The 24,542-nt window shown below is 43.4% G+C and overlaps 1 protein-coding gene across 2 annotated transcripts in view; it reads right to left on the bottom strand.

Annotated features, from left to right (window-relative positions):
* The window catches only part of LOC138798507 (heparan sulfate glucosamine 3-O-sulfotransferase 1-like), a 129,996-nt gene that overhangs the window by 8,809 nt on the left and 96,645 nt on the right, over positions 1–24,542 (bottom strand). The window lies entirely within an intron of this gene.

Raw genomic sequence — 24,542 nt, 5'->3', positions numbered from 1 at the left:
TGCTTCCCCTGCTGAACGGACCCCAGGACAGATTGGATTAACCCTTTAAGGACATGGCCCATTTTCGTTTTTACGTTTTCGGTTTTTCCTCCTTGTGTTTAAAAGGTCATAGCACTTGCATTTTTCCACCTAGAAACCCACATGACCCCTTATTTCTTGCGTCACTAATTGTACTTTGCAATTACAGGCTGAATTTTTGCATAAAGTACACTGCGAAACCAGAAAAAAATTCAAAGTGTGGTGAAATTGAAAAAAAAAACGCATTTCTTTTATTTGGGGGAAATGTGTTTTTACGCCATTCGCCCTGGGGTAAAACTGACTTGTTATGCATGTTCCTCAAGTCGTTACGATTAAAACGATATGTAACATGTATAACTTATATTGTATCTGATGGCCTGTAAAAAATTCAAACCGTTGTTAACCAATATACATTCCTTAAAATCGCTCCATTCCCAGGCTTATAGCGCTTTTATCCTTTGGTCTATGGGGCTGTGCGAGGTGTCATTTTTTGCGCCATGATGTGATCTTTCTATCGGTACCTTGATTGCGCATATACGACTTTTTGATCGCTTTTTATTACATTTTTTCTGGATTTGATGCGACCAAAAATGCGCAATTTTGCACTTTGGGATTTTTTTGCGCTGACGCCGTTTACCGTACGAGATCAGGAATGTGATTAATTAATAGTTCGGGCGATTACGCACGCGGCGATACCAAACATGTTTATTTATTTATTTATTTGTTTACTTTTATTTAAAACCTGGGGAAAGGGGGGTGATTCAGACTTTTATTAGGGGAGGGGGATTTTTACTATTAACAACACGTTTTTTTTTTTTTTTACACATATACTAGAAGCCCCCCTGGGGGACTTCTAGTATATACACTGTGATCTCTCATTGAGATCTCTGCAGCATAGATATGCTGCAGAGATCCATGAGATCGGCACTCGTTTGCTTTCGGCTGCTGCAGCCGGAAACGAACGAGTGCCGAGCCGAGGACGGCGCCATCTTGGACGCGTCCCCGGCCGGCATCAGTAACGGAGATCGCTCCTCCGGGACAAGGTCCCGGAGGAGCGATCTCCCCCACTAGACAACAGGGAAACGTTGCCTCCGGTAATCGGAGGCAGCTGTCAACTTTGACAGCTGCCTCCGATTAGCTAATTAGCGGGCACGGCGATCGGACCGTGCCCGCTAATAGCGGCGGTCCCGGGCTACACGCGGCACCCGGGATCGCGGCACTTCAAAGCGGGGCCGCCGCGCGGCCCCGCTTTGAAGTGCTAATGAGGACATAGGACGTACCGGTACGTCCTATGTCCTTAAGAGGTTAAAAGCAGCTATCTGAAGGTACAAGTTTTTTGGGGGGTCAGATTGTGGGTACAGAGTCGCTTTAACCCTTAGAGGACTGGGGCAATTTCCATTTTTGTGTTTTCATTTTTTCCCCCTTGTGCTTAAAAGGCCATAGCAGTTGCATTTTATTACCTAGAAACCCACATGAGCCCTTATTTTTTGCGCCACTAATTGTACTTTGCAATGACCGTCTGAATTTTTTCATAAAGTACACTGCAAAAGCAGAAAAAAAATTAAATGTGTGGTGAAATTGAAAAAAAAAAAACAACCTTTTTTTTTATTTGGAGGGTTTTTATTTTTACCCTGTTTGCCCTGGGGTAAAACTGAGTTGTTATCTATGTTCCTCTAGTCGTTACTATTACAACGATATGTAACATTTATAACTTTCATTGTATCTCATGGACTGTAAAAAATTCAAACCATTGTTCTCTAGCACTAGCGCTTATAGCGCTTTTATCCTTTAATCTATGGGGCTGTGTGTGGTGTCATTTTTTGCGCCATGATGTGTTATTTCTATCGGTACCTCAATTGCACATATGCAATGTTTTGATTGCTTTTTATTACAATTTTTCTGGATTTGATGCGCCCAAAAATGCGCAATTTTGCACTTAGAGTTTTTTGTGCTTACGCTGTTTATCGTACGAGATCAGGAATGTGATAAAATTATGTGGCGATAACAAATATGTTTATTTTTATTCTTAACATGGGAAAAGGGGGGTAATTAAAACTTTTGTTAAAGGAGGGGATTTTTATTAATAATAACAACACTTTTTTTTTTTTTTTTTTTTTTTTTGCACTTATACTAGAAGCCCCCCTGAGGGACTTCTAGTATAAGTACACTGATCTCTCATTGAGATCTATGCTGTATAGTTGAGATGCTATGAGTATAGATGAGATCGGCACTCGATTGCTTTCGGCTGCTGCAGCCGAAAACAACCTAGTGTCGAGCCGGGATCAGCGACATTACGGTGCAGACCCTGGGCGGGTAAGAACACGGGGATCGCGCCTCCACAACAACGTGGCGGGGGGGGGGGGGGCAATCTCCCCACTAGACACCAAGGATGAGGCTGCAGTATGTATTCAGATGCAGCTGTCAACTTTGACAGCTGCATCTGAATATTTAATTAGTGGGCACGCCGATCAGACTGTGCCCGCTAATAGCCGTGGTCCCGGGCTACGCGCCCAGGGTCATATTGTTAAATTCAAACAATATAACAACTTTTTGCACAATAATCTTTCAGTGTAATAGGCCCCTTTTGGGTCTATTCACACTTCCGTTTATTTTTCACTCCGCAAATTTGAGTCTGCTATATTTCATTAGTAAATTTCCATCCGTATTGTATCCATATGTTTTGCTAATCCGCAAAAATGAAAAAGTGTGGTTAATAATATATAGTCACTATTTGTGGATTGTGGACCTGTATTTTTGCGGATCCGCCAAAATATGAATCCCATAGGGTTCTGTTGGTGTGTCTGTGGAGGAGTTTCAGTCCGCATTATGGCCTGTCCTTTTTTGTGGCACACATCACAGCCTTGTACACAACTATGGATGTTTGAATGGGTCATTGAAGTACATGAAATACTTGTCAAAATCAAACAAAATATATTAAAACAGAAATGCATTGATCCTATTTTCTGTCCATAATTGCGAATTGAGCATATGTAAATAGGGCTCTTAGACTAGGGAGAAAGTCTGTTGACTGCATTAGAGTCTATGTAGAGTTCTGCGAGTTTTTTTTTTTTTAATTTTAATAAAAAACAAATAAAACTGAAAGTATAAAAATATGCACTGGCGACCAATTCGGATGTTGCACGAGCACTACCTTGTTGACCTGGAAAATCACAATTCCATTACCATCAAAACCAGGATGATTTGCAGTAAACCTATATACTGGGGCATTTTTTAAAGCAAGTTGGGTGCACCATCGGAACAATGTTGCCCACTTTAAGTTTAAATCACAAATATATAGCAACATGAAAGCTATAAAAAGCATATAAAAGGATATAAAAATAAAGAATTTGCTTTAGCACTCTGCAATTCTAAACCACAATGTAAACTGAATGAACAATTAATATACATGTATAAAAGCTGATTAACTTTCCAAATGTTTGTGTCTCTTCTCCGTCACTTATTTGCATGTAAATAAAAGCTATTTTGCATAGATAAAATCCACATCTGACAGTCGCATTTATATTCATCAACTCCATCAACTATTTATAACTTTGTATTAATTAATATTTAAAGTAAAAACATGGCACATTCATCTGCCGAGCCAGAAATAACTCTATTCGTAATCCTCTCAGCCAGAACCTTTTCCACACTCAAAGCATTTAGGAAATGTAGGGTGCGAGGGATTTTCACCTCCTCAGGGCATTGGAAACCTTATGCAAAGATATCTATCTAGACACAGAAGCCTGTAAAATGCACTAAATCATCAAAACTTATTAAGTATTTAATTAATATTTAGCTTTATTTGCATCTCTGATGAATGATAATATCACATACTTAGAAATGACATGTTTCTTAGAGTTTTACGTTTTACCCTAGTAACCTGTGTATAACCAGTGTCCCTCAACAAACAAAATTAGTTGGTTCCAGGACGACCATTGTATGTTGAAATCAAAACTCTATGGAAAACTGGTAATTAGTTCTGAATCCCCCCAAAATGTCATCCAAAAATAAGAAAAAAAAAGAGGATTTAAAGAAAATTAGCGGATAACTAATATGGGTAAAGCAAGTCCTTTCTGTACACACAGGGTCCCAAAAAAATAAAATGAAGTCGCCTTCATCTGGTGCCCAAAGGGGGGACTTACCCTGGCAGAGGTACAGAGCAGTAAAGGACATGTAGTGTCACACTGTACTATAGAGAGGAGATACTAGACCTCCCATAGACTGCCTGTATGAAACGGAGGCTGGCTGGATTCCGTGGCGGAGAGTTCAGCTAGTTTTACTCCATGTGAACTGGCCCTAAAACTGGGGTTTACTAGTAAAATAGTCACCACTGAGGGACCACTGTATACCCATAACTTATATAGTCTAAGTAGACAACTAGTGTTGCTCATATGTGATCAAATGCTTCCCTCAATTTTCAAAAAGAACCATTTGGTGGAAATTTGGAATATTTATGATGGACCGTGATCATTGAAGGGGTTGTGCAATGAAGCAAAATTTGGTGAAAATAGATGTGTACCACATACTTATATATGAAGTACATATTTTTTAAGGGAACCAATCAGCACATTTATGCTAATTAGGCTCCCAGAATGGCTGCAGAGACCTTGCAGCAGAGTCTCCTATCATGTCAGCAGCTCCGCCGCTTTAGGTCAATCGCACACAAGGCAGGGGAAGAGCCACGACTAGTCATCTGGCTGGTGTCCTAGTCACGGCTTCCTACCTGTCAGCACGCTGATTGACAGGCAAAGTGACCCGTTATAAGTATATGAATATAGAATGAGGTCTAAATAATAGTAATACTAAAGCCATATTACTCAGTTTTACACTGGATGTTATCACTTAAGCTTGACCTTGCCATAAATTCATAGGCGTAAAATTATCACATAATCACATATGTACAGTGTTCAGCTTCTTAATGGAGAAAAGCACTAAAAATAAAGTATTTATATATTGAAAATTGATAGACAGATAACAAATATTATCAGGGGCATAACTAGAAATGGCTGGGCCCATAGTAAATTTTTCATTGCCCCCACCCCCTTTCTGACTGGCCATTAAGCCGTGAAGTGTAGTCATAACTGCAAGCGCTCTTCAGGAGTGCTTTCAGTTCAAGGGACATTTGCAGAACTCGGAGAGGTGTACTTGGCCACCTGGTGCTGCAAATGATGACAGCACAGGGGGTCCAGTGTATTGCAGGAGCGTGGCATGGGGCCCCCTGATGTGGTGGGCTCCATAGCAGCCGCTATGGCTGCTACAGTGGCAGTTTACCCCCGGATATTAGTTCCAATATTCCAACCAAAGTCATATTTATAGCTTTTCCTACAGATAATTTGTGATCACATGACTGGCACAAGCACTCGCTGGAATAGGCGTTTGCACCAATAACGAGCTCGGCAGTAATTAGCGATGCAGCTTCTTATATTAGAACCGATGTTCTCCAGCTTTACAAGTAGTGCAGGTGCGGACTGAGTGTTTGGTGAGATGTTTCACTGCTTCGGGTCAAAACTGAGAGAGAATTGTATAGAAAATGTCAGCTTGTAGAATCCCTCATCTGTTATTTAGGGAAGGTTAGATTTTCAATTTCAGTAGGTCAGGAAAAGGTTTCACAACAAGTGATTCGGGAGGGTGACCGACAAGATGGAGCAGTTGTTGGCATAAGGTCACCTGATCAGAGCAAGTGGGATGCAAATCTTCCTCTTTTGAGGTAGAAAAGAAAACACACTTATACGTGATTCTTGCTTGTTGGCACTACTGTATATCCACCATCCTAAACTGTAACATATATTACATTTACAGTTACACAAGATTCTTCTTCTCCCATAGTTATATTCCTACTAGAAATTAGCGCAACTCGCAGATACTCGAGTCCGAATGTGCAACATTTGAATACCGGCGACTGAAGAAAATGGATGCACCCAACTTTTTCCGTCACCAACATTCAAATGTCGAATGTTCGAACTCGAGCATGCTAGTAATTATCAATGTTTTTTTCTGGGCAAAAAGGACTGATCGGCAGGTTGCAGGGTTCAGCACCGCACTACACAAAGAACGGAGTCTATCTCCATTCACTCTATAGTGTTGGCGATGCAATTTCAGCTTATGTTCCATTCAAGTGAATAGGAGCTAAACTGAAGTTACAGGTCAGACTCATTACCACTACACAAAGAACTGAGACAAACTTTATTCACTGCATAGTGCAGGCACCCTACAGCTGATTCGCACAGGTGCCAAATAAGCCCTTTAAAAAAGGGAACCTGTCAACCGGGACGCGGGCGCAGAGCCCGTCCGACCCCCCGGTGCAGCCCCGGATACTTGCCCTTTCCTGTAAGTCCCGCTCCTGGACCCGGTCCCGGGTTGAAGATCTCACCACCCGAAGCTAAGTGCACACTGTATGCTAATCAGCAGAGATGAGTCCGACAGAGAATGACTGGAGCCGTCATTCTTTATGGTCATCGGACTCATTTCTGCAGTGCGCGTGCACTGCTTCCGATGGGGATATCTTCGTCCCAAGACCGGCTCCAAGAGGGGGACTTGCAGAAAAGGGTAAGTATCCCGCGTCCCGGGTGATAGGTTTAAGTGAAGAAGTCCCTAGAAGTAGCAGAAGAAGACACCACATTTTTTTTACAGTACAGGTTAGAAGCTGAGTGGCCAATCTGCCCAATCTGCACAAAGTGAACTGCAAAAAGTTTGTATTTAAATGAGTTAAAACATTTTTTGAAATTTGGAATGAATGATTTTCAGACTGATTTGGTCATCACTTCTCACCACCATCACAACAGTCTATAGTTTATAACTTACTGGGGATGAACCAGAATATCCATATATACCATAGTAGATGAAATTAGGAAACGTCCCCACATACCTCTAGGTATAAAAAACCCTAAATCAGTATATCATATTTATCTGTTGCTGTATTGGTTATTTTGGCTGCAAATCTATGCATTCAGACAGATGTGCCAAAGCACAGATGCATTTTTAGGATTCAGGCTAACTAAATAGCATTGTAATAATGCAGCATTAACTCCTCTCTCTGAGTCTGTAGGAAGCTGTCACTTCAAGAGCCGTCCCAGGGGTACAACTACATCTTTTTTTCTCTTGAGCAGACAGATTCCCATATGGTGTGAAGACTGCGGTGATAGAATACAGAGGTTGTCTTATTCGAAAAACCAAACTTTAATCTCGAAGTTAATAGATGGAGTTTGCTGTTTAGGACTGTGAGAACTTTGCAATGCATCCTTTCTCCTGGTGTGGCGCTGCACAGGGAACCCCATATGCGGCTACAGAGTAAAAATGACCAACATCTTTGGTGCCCCAGGCTGCCTCCACCTCTGTGCAGGTACTGAGCTGTAGCTAAATGCGTCCAGTGTATGTGCAGATCCTGCTGCCTGTACCTGTGCATGCATTGCCTTTATTCAGCTAAGTTCCTATATAGAATTGGAGACAGCTTGGGACACCCGAGGAGGTGGTTAGGTAAATAAATCCCATGACCTCTGTCATTACAAATCATATGGATGTGGAAACTGTGGTGACCCCCGGTGTGGAGGAACGGACGGTCACTTGCTAGAAGGTGAGGTGTGACGCCAGTTTTATGGTGGTTGGCCGAGATACAGCTGGGCCCAGTGATGTTATGTTGTGACGCCAGTGGTGGTTGGGCACACAGGTATGATGGCACACCTGCTTTTAGTTTAAAGGGACGGCTTTACCTTGTTCCCCTGTGGACAGTGTCCTGCTGGGTTGCTACGGGGTCCCTTGGGATGATATCACGGTGGGCCGGAATGGTGTAGTGACCCTCCCGGACTATTGGAACTGCCACCCACAGAAAGGGGAGATATCCCAAGGATGTAGTGTACACTGTGTCGGTGTGGGGTGAAGAATCAAAGTCTCTTCATCATAAATAATCTTTTTTTACTTGCAAAGTACTTGTGTGCAGTAGGTTATACAGCTTTCCTTTGACAGGGTACGGTAATACACTTGATAGATCTCTTTATAAAACACTTGATCATACACTTGACAATACAGCAATTGCTGTAAAGCAATTTTATAGCAGAAAGAAGGCACAGACAGGTTTTATACAGGTATATATCGAATGTGCAGCATCTAAGCTTGTAGACAGAGTAAGGGGGGTGACAATATCACTTTAAGTACAATCACGTAGAAAGAAAAAAATCCTGCACTCACTGATTGATATACTGTATATATATATATAAAGTTTTATTATTTGGAAATCATCTTAAGAGAAAGGGGATGGTAAAAGGTGCAGGGATGTCTACCGGATTGACAGCCATTTCAGGCTAGATGCATTTTTTCTGGATTTTCTCCTGGCCAGAAGAAAGGCATCTAGCCTGACACAGCCGTTGCTTCAGGAGACACACCTGTACCCTTTAACATCCTCTCCCTTCTAGAAGGACATCCAAGGAATAAAGCTTCAAGTCTATATATATCGGTGAGTGCAGGATTTTCTTTTGTACGGGATTGCATTTGAATGTCCTAAAGTGTACCGGCTTATTCGGTCCTGCAGTGTGAACAGGGTACAAGACGCAGTGCAAGCGAGCTGTATCTCCCTACAGCAATAATATCACTTTAAGGCTATGTTCACACTACGTATATGTCCGGCCGTAGTTCATACGTGGCCGGACATGTGCGGCTGAAACTACGGCTGTGGGAAAAATAGACATGTGGCCGGATTGCGAACATGCGGTGGAACCGCGAACATACGTCCGTAGTACAGTTATGCTTCCCTAGCTTGTTTCGAAGCGATCTGAAACAGGTCATTTACTTGGAAATCTTCGCCCGGCCAAATAAAACACACAGAACCTTTTGGATCTAAAAATCAAGTTCAATTTGGCTGAAATAAGTACTCCGTACGGGACCGCATGGAAATCCACGGCCGTCAGTTGAAACAGTTCTGGCCGCAAACAATGGTCTTGTTCATTTTTCACGGTGCCGTATACGATCCGGCCGTAAGCTCATACGTAGTGTGCATTGTGCGGCCGTATATCGTATACTTTCCAGCGTACGCATCAACCTCATAACTACGGGCGTATATTTGCGGTTCGCACTACGGCCGGAAATATATGTAGTGTGAACATAGCCTCAGGGTAGCTTCACACGTACCGCATCGCAGCAGATTTTCTGCAGATTTTTACTAAATGAATGAACACAGCATTAAATCCGCACTGTAAAATCGGCTGCAGATCTAGATTTTACAGTGAGGATTTAATGCTGTGCTCATTCATTTAGTCAAATCTGCTGCAGATCTGCTGCAGATCCGCAGCAGAAAATCAGCTGCGATACGGTATGTGTGAAGCTACCCTTAAGCTGAGACAGATGCAACGACTCGCAGGGCCCTAACATCAGTCTGACAATCCTATCCTACATGTGATAAAATTGTATGTACTGGCCATGTATTTATTTTGTCAAAATTTTGCAAAACGATTCTTCACTATCTTACAACCTCCAATACCGAAAGATGCTCCTCTGTGTCATAGCTTCCACAATTTTCTGCCCATGTAACAGACACAGAAGGAGATTTATCTAAAACCAACAACTGATAAAATAGATATATGGCTGGAAATGCAAAATGTCTTTGAAATCCCTTGACTATAAGACGACAAAAAGAAGCAATCCAGATATGAGGTTTAGCATAAAATTATATCGGTTCCCTCTAAACAGTTTAGGGACCTTGAACTCATTCTATCATTCTCATGCTGATTAAATTAAAAACTTGTATAAACCCTTCCCCCGTACTGTACAAATAAATCGACTGTCAGACAAGCAGATCAGAAATGCAGCGTCCTGAATTATTTATCAGACAAATAAATATTTATTTACTGGGGCTGATTCCCGATCGAGACAAGGCAGTCTGGTGGAATGCAGTTTATAAATAGTTTTATCTGCAGTTATTTTTGCTTTTTAAGAGGCGAGAAGTTTTTTTTTTGTGTAAACCTTTCTTCAGATTACTTAGCATACGGTAAATCAACGCTATATTATGTAGCTACAAGGTGCCCCAAAGCATGACATCATCTCAGGCACATCCATATAGATATGCTGGGAATTCTAATTCCGGCTTCTATTTTGGCACCACAGATAAGCTAGAATCTTATAAAAAATATATATAATGATAAGCTATGGACATTAAAACCATCTGCTAAATGTTATATACTGTAAGTTCATCTTGTACCACCAAATCAGTTTTAGGGTAGCTTCACACACATAGCATGCGACCTGCCACTATGGAGCGGCCAAAGAGAGATAAGCATCAGAATGCCCTTCAGAGTCCAAACCATGGTAAGGGTACGTTCACACGTACAGGATCCGCAGCAGATTTGATCTAAATAACTGAACACAGGTTCAAATCTACACCATCAAATCTGTGTGAACGCACCCCCTCCGTATGAGAGCGGCCATTCCGTGACCCGGCCAGGTCACAGAACAGCTGGTCTCTGAAAAGATCATCCTGGCCGGTACTGCAGTACCAGCCGGATGATCTGTAGTGCAGCAGAGTTGCAATGTGGGCGCATCTATGTGCGCCCGCATCAGAACTCCCCACTTCTCACTATGGAGCGTGTGGCCGGAGCCGCTCGCTCCATAGTGTGCACTGACAGGGTTTTCTGCGGCCGCTATTCAATGAATGACATGTCAGTTTTTTACAGTGTTTTCTGTTCTTTTTGCCTGTACAGAGAGCGTGATGAGGGCACAGGATTACTTCCCATGGTTTATTAATGGTGTATTCTGGGTGATAATTTGACAAGTTTGTCACATGTAAACAAGCCGAAACTGGCACTTTATTATATACGGGCAGTGTCATAAAGGCTGCAGATGATAAATTCTCACCTTTGCCTTCGTATAACCTATTAGCTCTCACTGATAATTGTGGTTCATTTCATAATAAACTGTTTATTGGTCCTACTGTGTGTAAAAATTGGATAATTAAAATGGTCACTGTCACTTTTTAAAAAGTTGACATCGTAGAGATGTATCAAAAGTTTTGATTGGTTGGGATTTGAGTATTCAGCCCCACGACTAATTACTAGAATAAGAGCATGGGTTTATGTTATAAATAAAACTCTATTATTTTTAACCATATGTGGTCCTATTCTGTATATTCTCTCTTTGTGCTAAAGTGCTAAATACTTTAAGACAGTGACAGTGAGAATGCAGAGAAAAGAAGGTCTTTGGTGCAAAGATGACAAAGCTTGGTAGCACCATATCAACGATATCTACATAAAAGGATCAGCTTAATGGCAGATTACCATATCACAGTGCTGGCTCCTGATAAATGTGAGTGATCTAAGGTAAAAGGATCACAACAGTTCAAACTCCCCCCCCCCCTCCAAGTCCGGGGTCTTCCTAGGTTTGCCTGCAGTCAATGTCAACCCAGAACAGACCAATACAAGTCAACCAGTCATCAAAGTGTAATTATCCCGATGCAGGTCAACCTTTCATTTATGTCTCCTAAGGCAACAATCCATAAGAGTCTACACCGGAGACTATTTCCTTCCGCTATAATTCAGTATCTAAATATCTGGGTAACACTGCTCGGAGATTGTGTCTGTAACACAGACTGCTTAATGCTAAGGACTAACAAATTAATGTATAACACAGGCGATCAGCAGGCACGGATAACAACCCAGCATGTTGCCTTCAGGATATGTCAAAGAGATCAAAGAAGCCTGTATCACATGGTGTCCTGCAGGTTCCACTATATCCCTTTAAAATATCATCTGCATATTAATACTACTTGGCTGGGGCTAAATTGGACAGTGTTTGCAGCTCTGTCATATGTTGTGTTGTGCTTTTTCCCTTCTCACTGAACTCGCAGCACCTGAGGCGTACATCTGCTGACCTGCATCTGCAATCTGTACTTTTATCTGTGATCTGCTAGACACGAGGCGCTGTCCTCATAATGAGGAGCAGCCTGCGGCCAGGGCCCAGCAAACACTCTCATCCTGGAAGATCTGGAACGGCAGACTTCTAATGACAGCTTTACAATTCTCATTTACAAAAATAACGCTTGTCTATAGTTCCACTAAAATCCATCCGGTAGGAGCTGACGAATTGAGATAATATCCAGAGAATATCCAATATTTTCTCCAGACGGAAACAAATTAACATAAAATTTTAAGTCGTAGTAACTCGATTTTCACAGTTCATTTTATAGGCTGGAATAATTTCCTGTGCAAAAAATAGCACAGAACAGGCATTAAAGGTTAAATGTTCATATATGTCATTAAAGGGTTTTTTTCTGGTATTTAAAACTTCACTCCAATACAAAAGTATAGGGTACAAGTAAAAATCACCAATATATAGCAATTAAATATTAAAAATAATAATAATAATAATAATAATAATAATAATAATAATAATAATAATAATAATAATAATAATTATAAAGCTACTACTCGGCTCTTCATTCTGCTAAGCAATCCTACTTTACCACTCTCATCTCTTCTCTATCCCATAACCCAAAACGTCTCTTTGATACCCTCAACTCTCTCTTTAAACCCAAACCTCAGACACCCATAACTAACCTCTGTGCTGAAGACTTAGCCAACTACTTCAAGGACAAAATAGACACAATCCGCCAGGAGATCATCCCCCATTCCCCAGGTAATATTAATTCTATTCCCTCTTACTGTTCCTCCTCATCCCTCTAAGCCTTTGAGCCAGTGACAGAGGAGGAAGTCTCCAGACTCCTCTCCTCCTCTCGCCCCACCACCTGCCCTAGTGACCCTATTCCCTCACACCTTGTCCAGTCTCTCTCTCCTGTTGTCACTACCTACCTTACTAAAATCTTCAACCTCTCCCTCTCCTCTGGCATCTTCCCCTCGACTTTCAAACACTCCGTCATCACTCTATTACTGAAAAAACCCTCCCTAGACCCCTCCTGTGCTGCCAACTATCGACCTGTCTCTAATCTCCCTTTTATCTCTAAACTCTTGGAACGTCTGGTCTATTCCCGCCTAACCCGTTACCTCTCTGACAACTCTCTTCCTGACCCCCTTCAGTCTGGTTTCCGTCCTCACCACTCTACAGAAACTGCCCTTACTAAAGTCTCTAATGATCTCCTCTCCGCCAAATCTAAAGGTGACCATTCTCTGCTCATTCTCCTGGATCTATCTGCCGCTTTTGACACTGTAGACCACCAGCTCCTCCTCTCCACGCTCCGCTCTATCGGCCTCAAGGACTCTGCTCTTTCCTGGTTTTCCTCCTATCTCTCTGACCGCTCCTTTAGCGTATCACTTTCTTGCTCCACCTCATGTTCCCTCCCCCTTACAGTCGGGGTTCCTCAGGGATCAGTCCTGGGTCCTCTCCTTTTCTCACTTTACACTTTACCCATCGGACAAATCATCAGCAAGTTTGGTTTTCAGTACCATCTCTATGCTGATGATACCCAGCTGTATACCTCCTCCCGTGATATCACCCCCGCTCTTCTACAGAACACCAGTAACTGTCTGTCTGCCGTCTCTAACGCTATGTCCTCCCTATTCCTAAAACTAAACCTTGCTAAGACTGAGCTTCTTGTCTTCCCTCCCTCTGCTAAACACCCTCCACCTGACATCTCCATCTCTGTCTGTGGTGCGACCATAACCCCTACACAACAAGCTGCCTTGGGGTTATATTTGACTCGGATCTGTCCTTCACTCCTCATATTAAATCTCGTTCACGTTCCTGTAATCTGCATCTAAAAAACATCTCTAAAATTGGTCCCTTCCTTCCTGTCGAATCTGCTAAAACTCTCATTGTCGCTCTGATTCATTCCCGTCTAGACTACTGCAATTCCTTACTAATCGGCCTTCCTTCCTCTAAACTCTCCTCTCTCCAGTCTATTCTTAATACAGCGGCCAGGCTCATCTCCATGTCCAGCCGCTATACTGATGCCTCCCCCCTGTGCCAGTCACTACACTGGCTCCCTATTAAACACAGGATACAATACAAAGTCCTCCTGCTCACCCACAAGGCGCTCCACAGTGCTGCACCTCCCTATATCTCCTCCCTCATCTCTGTCTACCGTCCTACCTGTGCCTTACGCTCCTCCAATGACCTAAGACTAACATCCACCTTAATCCGCACCTCTCACTTCCGTCTACAGGACTTCACCCGAGCTGCACCAGTTCTATGGAATGCATTACCCAAGACTGTCAGGCTCACCTCCAATACACAAAGCTTCAAACGTGCCCTCAAAACTCATCTGTTCAAGCAGGCTTACCAGGTTTCCTAATTTTGACTGCTACCCTAAAACCCAAACACCGACCCCCCCCCCCCCCCACACACACACACACACACACACACACCAAGCATTTAAGCACTTAGACCTGTGCATGCAGGCATTGGCTGGTGACAGGTTCAACCACCCTTACCTGCACTGCCGTATTTATAAAGATGGCCGGACCATAAGAACGATGATGCACTTTGCCCCTCTGCCATACTGTCTCAAACCCCCTCCCGATAGTGTGTAAGCTCATGCATGCGAGCAGGGACCTCACTCCTCTTGTATGGATAATTATATGTATCTCTCTGTAATGTCTGATTTCTGTCTATGTATGTACCCCCAGAATTGTAAAGTGCTGCGGAATCTGTTGGCGCTATATAAATAAAAATTATTATTATTATTATTATTATTATTATTATTATTATTATTATAGTATTCAAATAGTTTAACATCTTTTCTATAGTTTTCCACATAATCTCTTACCATTTATTGACTAAAAAATAGTTTATAAATTGTTGCGACCTGTACTTCAGCTTGTCAGGCATGCTCAATTGCAGCATTAGGGCTTCATCCACATCAGTTTTTTTCTGTCCGTATTTTAGGATCCACTATATCAGGATGTGATTCATCAATAGAAAAAGAACCCATTGATTTCTATTTGGTCATCCACACATCCCTTTTGAAAATGGAACCCTCGTCTGACCAATAATCCGTTTCGCAAAAAAGTTGCACTTACATGGTCCATTTTTGCAGAATGGAAGTGCCAATAAAAGTCAATGGATCTGTTTCTAACAGGGGAAATGCGTTTGCACCATCGGTGTGCTGTTTTTCACTGCCTAGCGAACTTCACCCTATGGCCTTTTATTACCCTCTTATTCTTTTTTGCAACTCTGAAAAAACTGATGCAAAACTCATACATCACCGAGGCCACACTGATGGTTTCTCCTGGACAATCCTGATCTCCGCGGTCTGATGTGTGGATAACGGTTAGGGCTATAGGAAGGTGAGCTGTTTGTATATGAAACAGTAGAGGATAGGATTAGTAAGAAATATGAGGAGTGCACAATAAGAAGTATACAAGAGGGTGGATATTTACTCTTTAGCAGCCAGGTGGCGGAACAGGTACAGGTAGAGAACAGCCTGGAATAGATGTCAGTAATATCACCCATATGAGTTGCTGTTGAAGCCCCATCCACTCATGATGCACAAAAAAAGGAGAACATAGGGAGCAACTGTGTGACCAAAAATAATTACACTTATTTCAGACACAGCATTAGTATTACCATTGTTTTGTGTGTAATATCTCCACAGCTTTCTGTCCATTGTTTTGCCTGAACTCTGGAATCCCCCTTCAATCAGACAATTTTGCCATGCCAGAAATCTGTGGATTTCTGCTAAAAATACACAGTTGGCACTGCCATGTATCTGCATAAAGATTAGCCCCATTGGCATCATGGAGCTTAATCCTTGGGTACTCTTATGTGAAATCCATGGCAAATAGGTGACGTATTATTGGCTGGGCATTGCAATCTGCATGAAAAACTTGTAATGCGTGTGCTCATATTAGAGGTTGCGTTGTTGTTTTGTTTTGTTTTTTTACAATAGATAACAAACCTATGTGTTGTGTAGTGGTACTTGAGTGGGGAAACAATCCACAAGGTAACTTTGCTATTCAAAGCTATGGGGGAGCTCTGTAACAATCTGTAATGCTTGGTTGCCTGCTTACAACAGATTAAAATGTGGAAGCCCATACAGTTGTATACACTAGTCCAATTATTTTAGAGCAAAATATTCTTTTTTTTGTGCACATACTCATGGTCTAATATAATTTCTAAGACACGTCTGCTCCTCCAAATCATCTGCTCTGATGATTCTTTTTATCAAGGGGCCTTGAAAATAGGTTACAATAAGGTCAGTGTCAGATGGCTGTGTTACAGCCAAATGTTAGCATCTGCATTTTGGACAAAAGAATCAGATTCCCCTGTGATTCTACTAAACTAGAAATTACCGTAGGATACGACGTAGGGATTTAGCTTTGGTTCGGGAAGGTCTTGTTCTTCGGGAATTGAGGGTTGGGAAAGACTGTTCAGGGCAGAACAACCTGTGTAGTATAGAGAGTGCAGACCTGCTGTAAACTGTCAGATATTGTTTAGATCAGGGATGTCAAACTTGCGGCCCTCCAGGTGTTACAAAACTACAATTCCCATCATGCCTGGACAGCCAAAGTTTGTAGTTGTGCAACAGCTGGAGGGCCTGAGTTTGATATCCCTGGTTTAGATAGTAGTTTTATCACAGCTAAAGAGTCACAGACCACAGTAGGACTAAAACAAGTATATTTCTATAGATAGAGAAATAGACACATGGCCGCACATCAACATGCAATACACCGATCCACTGGTTCTTAGCACAATCAAAACTAACATCAGGAGTAGAGACGAGGAAACTTTTTAAAAGTTTAAGGCAAAATTCGGGTTTGTTTGAACTTTAAACAAACCATGGTAAACAGTTAAACGATTGCAGGTGTTTTATCTATACTCATCTGTCCTCGCTCCCCCAGTGTCCTTCATCTTTGGTCACCGGTGTCCCCCGCAGTCAGTGATTGGCTGAGCAGGCTGTCACTCTTATCTCAGGCGTCTCAGTTCGTGAGATTCGCTTTGCTCATCTCTAATCAGGAGTTAGTATACACTTTTATTAAAGTGGGCAACACCACCCCACAGACACTGTATCACAGCAACAATGGCCGCCATGCAGCACATACCAATGTGAACAGATAGATTAGCTCATCTTTTGCTCCCAGCCAGCAGGCTAAAGCGATCTAGGGACTGACCTCTATATAGATTATTACTAATTAAAAGTGCTGGAACTAAGGCAAAAAAAACCCAAAATACACAAAATACACAAATATCACAGCAGCAGTAGGCGAGCAGTTTATTGAGATAAACTGATGATAACAGTCAGTGGCGGATTATAATATGGGCTGTTTGGGCGGCCGCCCGGGGCCCCAGGCTCCGGGGGGGCCCATACCGCCCGCTAGTGGCGTCGCTAAGCATGAATATTCGGGGCACAAGCCCCGAATATTCATGCCTAGCCCCGAAAGTTTCTTCCCCCACCCCCCACGGCTTGCCAGCGCTCAAAAAACAGCAGCTGTGGCCTCTAATAGTGATCCGCTGCTGGAAGCTCACGCTGGCCCCGAAGCTGCGCCCCAGCGGACCCATCAGCGGCCTGCCCAGCCTGCCTCTGCCCCCCCTGCCCTCCGGCTGCCCTCGTCCGCTCCGTCTCCCCCACCACCCCCCAAACTCTCCCCCTGTTTCTCCTATGCCCCCAAGCTTCTCCCCTCCTGCTCCCCCTGCCCCCCAGTTTCTCCCCCTGCACCCCCAGCTTCTTCCCTGCTCCCCCTGACCCCCAGCTTCTCCACCTGCCACCCTACTTCCCCTGCCCTCCAGCGTCTCCCCCTGCTCCCCCAGCTTCTCCCCTGCTGCTCCCCCTGCCCCCCAGCCTCTCCCCATGCCCCCCAGCTTCTCCCCTGCCCTCCAGCGTCTCCCCCTGCACCCCCAGCTTCTCCCCTGCTGCTCCCCCCGCCCCCCAGCCTCTCCCCCTGCACCCCCAGCTTCTCCCCTGCCCCCCAACTTCTCCCCCTGCCACCCTACTTCCCCTACCCCCATCATCTCCCCCTGCACCCCCAGCTTCTCCCCTGATGCTCCCCCTGCCCCCCAGCTTCTCCCCCAACTTCTCCTCTGCCCCCAGCTTCTCCCCCTGCCTCCCTACTTCCCCTGCCCCGCAGCGTCTCCCCCTGCTGCTCCCCCTGCACCCCCAGCTTCTCCCCCTGCCACCCTACTTCCCCTGCCCCCCAGCATCTCCCCCTGCCCCCAGCATCTCCCCCTGCACCCCCAGCTTCTCCCCTGCCACCCTACTTCCCCTACCCCCCAGCATCTCCCCCTGCACCCCCAGCTTCTCCCCTGATGCTCCCCCTGCCCCCCAGCTTCTCCCCCTGCCACCCTACTTCCCCTGCCCCTTAGCGTCTACCCCTACGTCCCCTGCTGCTCCCCCTGCACCCCCAGCTTATCCCCCTGCCACCCTACTTCCCCTGCCCCCCAGCATCTCCCCCTGCACCCCCAGCTTCTCCCCTGGTGCTCCCCCTGCCCCCCAGCTTCTCCTCTGCTTCACCCCTGACCCCCTGCTGCTCCCCTTGATACCCTACTTCCCCTGCCCCCTAGCATCTCCCCTGCCCCCCAGCCTCTCCCCCTGCCCCCCTACTTCCCCTGCCCCCAGCCTCAAGTTTGGGAAAACAATACGACAGTTATTTAAACTTGGCAAAATAAATTCTTCAATGGCTTTAGTAAAATGTGTGTGCGGAATATTAAGCCTATATGAAAAAATAGGCTTGGGAAATGTATCATCTCTCACAGGATAATCAGTCCTTCTAATGGTCCCTTTGCATAGAGCGATACCCATTTCGAAGTAACGTTGTGTTTTTTATAACAATCAGTGTTTAGATGGAACGATAAATCGTTTGGAAAATTTGTTATTGCGATCGTTTTTAGATAACGTAAGCCCATTTCACACATGGGGTGAATCGTTGAAAGACTGTTTAGACAAAGCGATCTGCTAATTTTCTGCGAACGAGGTCGATTTTAGAACATGTTGAAAGATCACGATGAACGATTTATCGCTCGTCGCTGGATCGTATGCAGTGTTTACATGAGCCGATTATCGCTCAAATGTGATCGCTATCGCGAAAATTTAAACGATAATCGCCCCCTTTAAAGGGACCATAAGAGGTGGTAGATTAACTTGTATCTTCTCAGTTAGAACTAGGAAGTTCACCAGAAGTAGCTACATCACAGGTGTGTATCAGTTAACCCCATTCACTTCTGGAAGCTGCAGGACAAAGCTTCCCCTCTGAGGTATAAAAGGCCATAGGATAAAAACCGTTCAGCTAGACGTGCTGACAGCAACATGTGCTTAAAGGGAATCCGTCAGCTCCTAGGCCCTACCTGAGGTGCTGACATTGTGCTGTAGCTGGCAGCCCCCAGTGAGCATGGTGCCTTTTTGTTAATTTTCCGTGCAGCAGATTATGTACAATCTTATGTCTCCTACTATACTAAAGAGTCAAAGAGCAGTTGTTCGTGCCACACTCTGGCATGCATGCTCCTCCCTCTTCATAAACAATCAATGCTGCCCGGCCTCCTGCTCCCTCAGCTGTCAGATTGCAAATCAGTCCACTGTAGGCAGATTATGTCTAAAAGAAACACTCAGGTATAATTGAATTTCTTCTCCCTAATGTGTTGGAGCTGTGGTCTAGGGGTTGCTCACCTGTCTAGAGACCTGCCAAAAGTTCATTCTCTGGTTCAAATCCACTGATGGAAATTAAATAGAGGTCTTTTTTTCTCATTATTGTATAATTTTTAGGGCTATGTTCACACACAGTATTTTTGCTCAGTATTTTGGCCAGTATTTTGCAATCAAAACCAGAAGTGGATTGAAAACACAGAAAGGCTATGTTCACACACTGTTGAAATTGAGTAGATGTCCATAATTTAAAAGCAAATAATTACTGTTATTTTAAAACAACGTCCAATATTTGCCTTTAAATGACGGCCATCCATTCAATTTCAACAGTGTGAGAACATAGCCTTTCTGTGTTCTCAATCCACTACTGGATTTGGTTGCAAAATACTGACCACAATACTGAGAAAAAATACTGTGTGTGAACATAGCCTTAAAAATGATACAATATTGAGAAAAAAAGACATCTATTCAATTTCCACCAGGGGACTCAAACCAGAGATTGAACTGCTGGCTGGTCTCTAGACACATTAGGGAGAAGAGATTCAATTATACCTGAGTGTTTCTTTCGGACATAAACTGCCTACTGATCTGCAATCTGACAGCTGAGCGAGCAGGAGGCCAGGCAGCATTGATTATTCATGAAGAGGGAGGAAGGTGCATGCCAGAGTGTGGCACGAACAACTGCTCTTTGACTCTTTACTACAGTAGGAGACATACGATTGTACATAATCCGCTGCATGGAAAATTACCAAAAAGGCACCATGCTCACTGGGGGCTGCCAGCTACAGCACAATGTCAGCACCTTAGGTAGGGCCCAGGAGCTAGCAGATTCCCTTTAACCTAGAGGCTGAGACTGCAAACACTGGTCCAAGTCAGATTCTTTTCATCTTTCCAAGTGTGAACTGTAAAAAGCGGGATCTGTATTGGAAAACTGTACTAAAATAGACACCAGGATCGGCATCCCATATATCACTGGATGCCAAGTAGGAACATGCAAGAGATAAACCAGAATATGTAAGAAAGAGGTCCATGGAGCCTTGGTTGCCAGTCTTAAAACATGGGAATAGTCAGATATCCCTCCAGGGAAGGAAAACCTGTTGCCAAGGGGTGCATCCGAGTGGGGAGATCACCAAACAACCCTGATACGTAGCCCCTCAAGTCCCACTCGGTTGCGAGTATTGGGACACAGATAGGGAAATACCAGGGTGGCCCCTTTTACATCAAAATCTAACTCGAGTATTGCGACATGACAAGGGTTTACCAAAGCCAGGCATCCATCCACAGACACATGTTTCAGGGTATTGCCCCTCATCAGTGTGGAGTGGGGGCATCCAAGTGGGACTTAAGGATTTATTTTGCTCATGTCCATGTTGGTTTAGTAGTGTAGTAGTAGCAGCATTTTTTTTTTCTTTACCTTGGATAACCTCTTTGAAGCATATGTACAAGAATTCAGTTTTATGGTCTATGTCAGGTAGAGTCCATCAATATGCGAACCATGGTGTCTCCACCAATCCAGCATAATGAAGAGCCCATGTTGACCACTCAAAGTTTTACCAGGCACAGTGTACATATACAGTAGTTGTTAAGTTACTACAGCTTAGTCCCATTCATTTGATCTACTGTATGGTGCACTCTTCATTGACATAAATGCTAGTGTCAGGTCCTCTGCTAGACTTGAGGTTGGTTGTATTATTGGCCAATTATTAAGAGCCATAGCCCACTAGCAAATCCTCTGGTACTCTAGTAGCCCTGTTTAAACTTCATACACTTTCTAAAGATAAGTTCCATGGAAGAAACATTCTGCATAAATATTAAATATTGCAATTCCCGGTGCACTGAACATCAGAAGTTTTTTGCTAAGACAGTGTCTAATACTTTATCTTACAAAGTTAGATGTGTAAGTCATTCAATCATTACACATCAGTCCACAGACAACTCCAAGACACTGGATACCTGAATTTTGGTCCATCTGTTACTTGCTTTCCCTACCAGCTCAGCAAAGCCATGCTATGTGCCTCGGGCATAGGAAGTTAAAAGCTAATCTGTGTCATCTTACAAACCAGTAACATAAGTTAGCATGACAGCCTGAAAGCTCTTACTGCACATTATTAGCATTTTAAAACCCAGACTTGCATTGCCAAACATCACATTTATATTCTGCATTAAGTATTTTATCTCCCTAAGAAACATCAGGAAAAGGGATAGAGGCACAGCAATGAAGTTGTAAGAATCTGAGTTTTTCCTTCATCTTAGTGGCAACCAAACATAAAGTATACTGACCCATAAAGAAGAATGAGGTCAAATGAAGAAAGAGGTTCCAACCAAAACTCTTGTGTCCAGGAGCATAGCAGAGGTTTTATAACAAATACCCCTTTTCACATAAGACAGAAGTATTATAAATGGCACATTGCAGGTAAGGTTATTATAGAGCCTCAGGTTGGTTGCAGTCCCAGAATTAAGACCATCACTGCGAGCCCCAACTTGGTTACTTTTCCAATTTGAGTTAACATGGGAGGTGATAAGCAAAGAAGCTGCAACGCAGATGAAGAATCTGGGAGATGACACATTGTAAAGCAGAAAACAGTGTTGCACTACCCCAAAGAGAAGCAGAACACCTGTCTTTTAACAGGTGCCCCTGCATCTTTATAGTAAGCAGTTATAAGTATATATCATTGCTTACTGTCTCTGTTTCAAGGACATTAAGTGGAGAGGCTCTGCCTAATCTTTGGTATAACCTGGGTCACTGCGGTAGGATTACAAGATTTCAATTAACGCAGAATATTTGCCACAGGCTGGCACACTTTCTGCTCTTGAGGATAAAACTCTACAAAAGGAGGGGCACCTGTAATTTTGACAGGAGCCCCTGCACTGATACAGTAAGCAGTTATGCTGTATTAATTGTTGAATTATGATTATTTTTTAATCTGTATGGTTTAAAGGGGTATTCCAAGATAAAATACCTTGCTTCCCATCTATACGTGCCATATTGCACCTATCTTGCCTACTATTTGTATCTTGGAGTACCCCTTTAATGGTTCTGTGTTGTCATGTCTGACTGTGCCACAAATTATGCTAAATTGGAAGTAAGGGAACACAACCCGTTCTTTATAGGCATTGTGAAGTACCAGTGTAGTCAGACCTTTACAGTTTATAGACTGATTAATGACAATAAGAGGTAAGATGACTTGACTGGGTGGTCAAAACTGCAACCATCTATACTATACTATAACTTCAAACATAATGTTGGATTATAAACTATAAGAAGACAGTATAAGGTGTAATGGGCATATATTCCTGGAGAAATGTCCAATACATAACAATCGGCTTCCTGGTATTATTGATGGTCATTGATGAACCCGTAATTGGCAACTAAAGAGATTTTTTGTACCAGATATACTGTATATGTCCAAATGTCAACATGATGTTCCTTCTTTTATTTTTGCTTGTCTCATCATTCACTCTACAAATTATTCATATGGGAGTTCCTGGCTTGATGCCCAGTGGTAAAGTCCACTACTATAAGTTCACTACTAGAAATCAGCATATCTTTGTTTTCACAGACTCCCTATTGCTGTATCCAACCTCCTCAGCTATTGATAATCAAATGCCGAATGATCTGACTCAAGCACCCTGGGCTTTCCCTCATCTTATTTCTGCCCGAGACTCCATTCTATGGTCGGGCTGATTCTGCTGTCCGTGCAAAGAATGAACTTGTTCATTCTTTGGACAGGCGGCAGAATCCGCTTCACCATGGAATGGAGTCTATGGCATGGGCGGAAATGTGTGCGGGGGCGAGCAGCGGAATCCATGGCAGGTGATCCTCATTTATTCAGTAGTGTGCACAGACCCTTAGGGTGTTATTACACGGGTTGATGAAGGGCCGATAACTGTAAACAAGCGCCGATCTGCTAGATCGGCGCTTGTTTACTGGGCCTATTACACGGCCCGATTATCGTTTAACAAGAGCTGCAGGGACATTGTTTCCAATGTCCTTGCAGCCCTTGCTTAACTTTATACATTACCTGTCCAGGCTGCAGGGCTCCTCTTGTGGTCTTCTCCCTGGGTCCCGCGCACTCCAGTTTCACCGGGTCCAGTGGCAGTCCCGGCCTGTGATTGGCTGAACGGCCTGTCAGCTCAGACAGGCCGCTCTGAAGCTGGAGCGCGCAGGACCTGGGGAGAAGACCGCAAGAGGAGCCCTGCAGCCTGGACAGGTAATGTATATCGTCAGTCGCCGGCCGTGCATTGCTATTACACATAGCGATGCGCGGTCGGCGCCCTACAATTGTAGGTTCAAACCTATATCAACGATCAGCCGATGATCGTTGTCATCAGCTGATCATTGTTTTTATGACACGGAGTGATAATCGGCCGAATCGGCCTCATTCGGCCGATTATGGTTCAGTGTAATAGTACCCTTAGTCCTGTACATGCCTTGTTGACATCTATTGTAGCACAGGTCAAAATTTCCTCCTCCTCGTAGCTTACTCGACTTCTAGCAAAATGGTTTTGCCGGGATATAACACTCAATATGGTAACGCTATGATAGAGTGTGAGTCTACTGGCTCTTTAAATATTCTAATGATTCATTTGCTCATAAAGTTAGTAGCAAGCCTGGGAATTTATGCAAGTAGCTGAAGAAACATCATAGTATTTTTCCAGCGTAATTGTAAAATCTGATTTTTTGTGAGTTATGGGAAGACGTTATTCATGAACCTCAGCCGTATCTTGCAGTGGAGAGATGGATGGGAAATATATGCACATGCAAATGCCTGTTTTGAAATCTGTGCCATCGATCATACCCAACAAACCCAGTTTTTCCCTTTTGCCACAATATTTTGTCATTTTAATGTAAGCTGTTAGGTACAAAATTCCCATGTATTAACATTGCAGATAAGCACCGTGAAAAATGTGTTTACTCTTTTGGAGTGATGTCATATACAATTTTACTGCATAAAGTACTTTTGAAATATGGGAAGCCTGATGGATCATTAATTATATGTATTTGCAAATGCAACTTATA

This window comes from Dendropsophus ebraccatus, chromosome 8 (assembly GCF_027789765.1).
Source record: "Dendropsophus ebraccatus isolate aDenEbr1 chromosome 8, aDenEbr1.pat, whole genome shotgun sequence".
Classification (NCBI taxonomy): domain Eukaryota; kingdom Metazoa; phylum Chordata; class Amphibia; order Anura; family Hylidae; genus Dendropsophus; species Dendropsophus ebraccatus.
The sequence above is the reverse complement of the archived record's forward strand: the minus strand, read 5'-3'. Positions and strand labels throughout refer to the sequence as shown.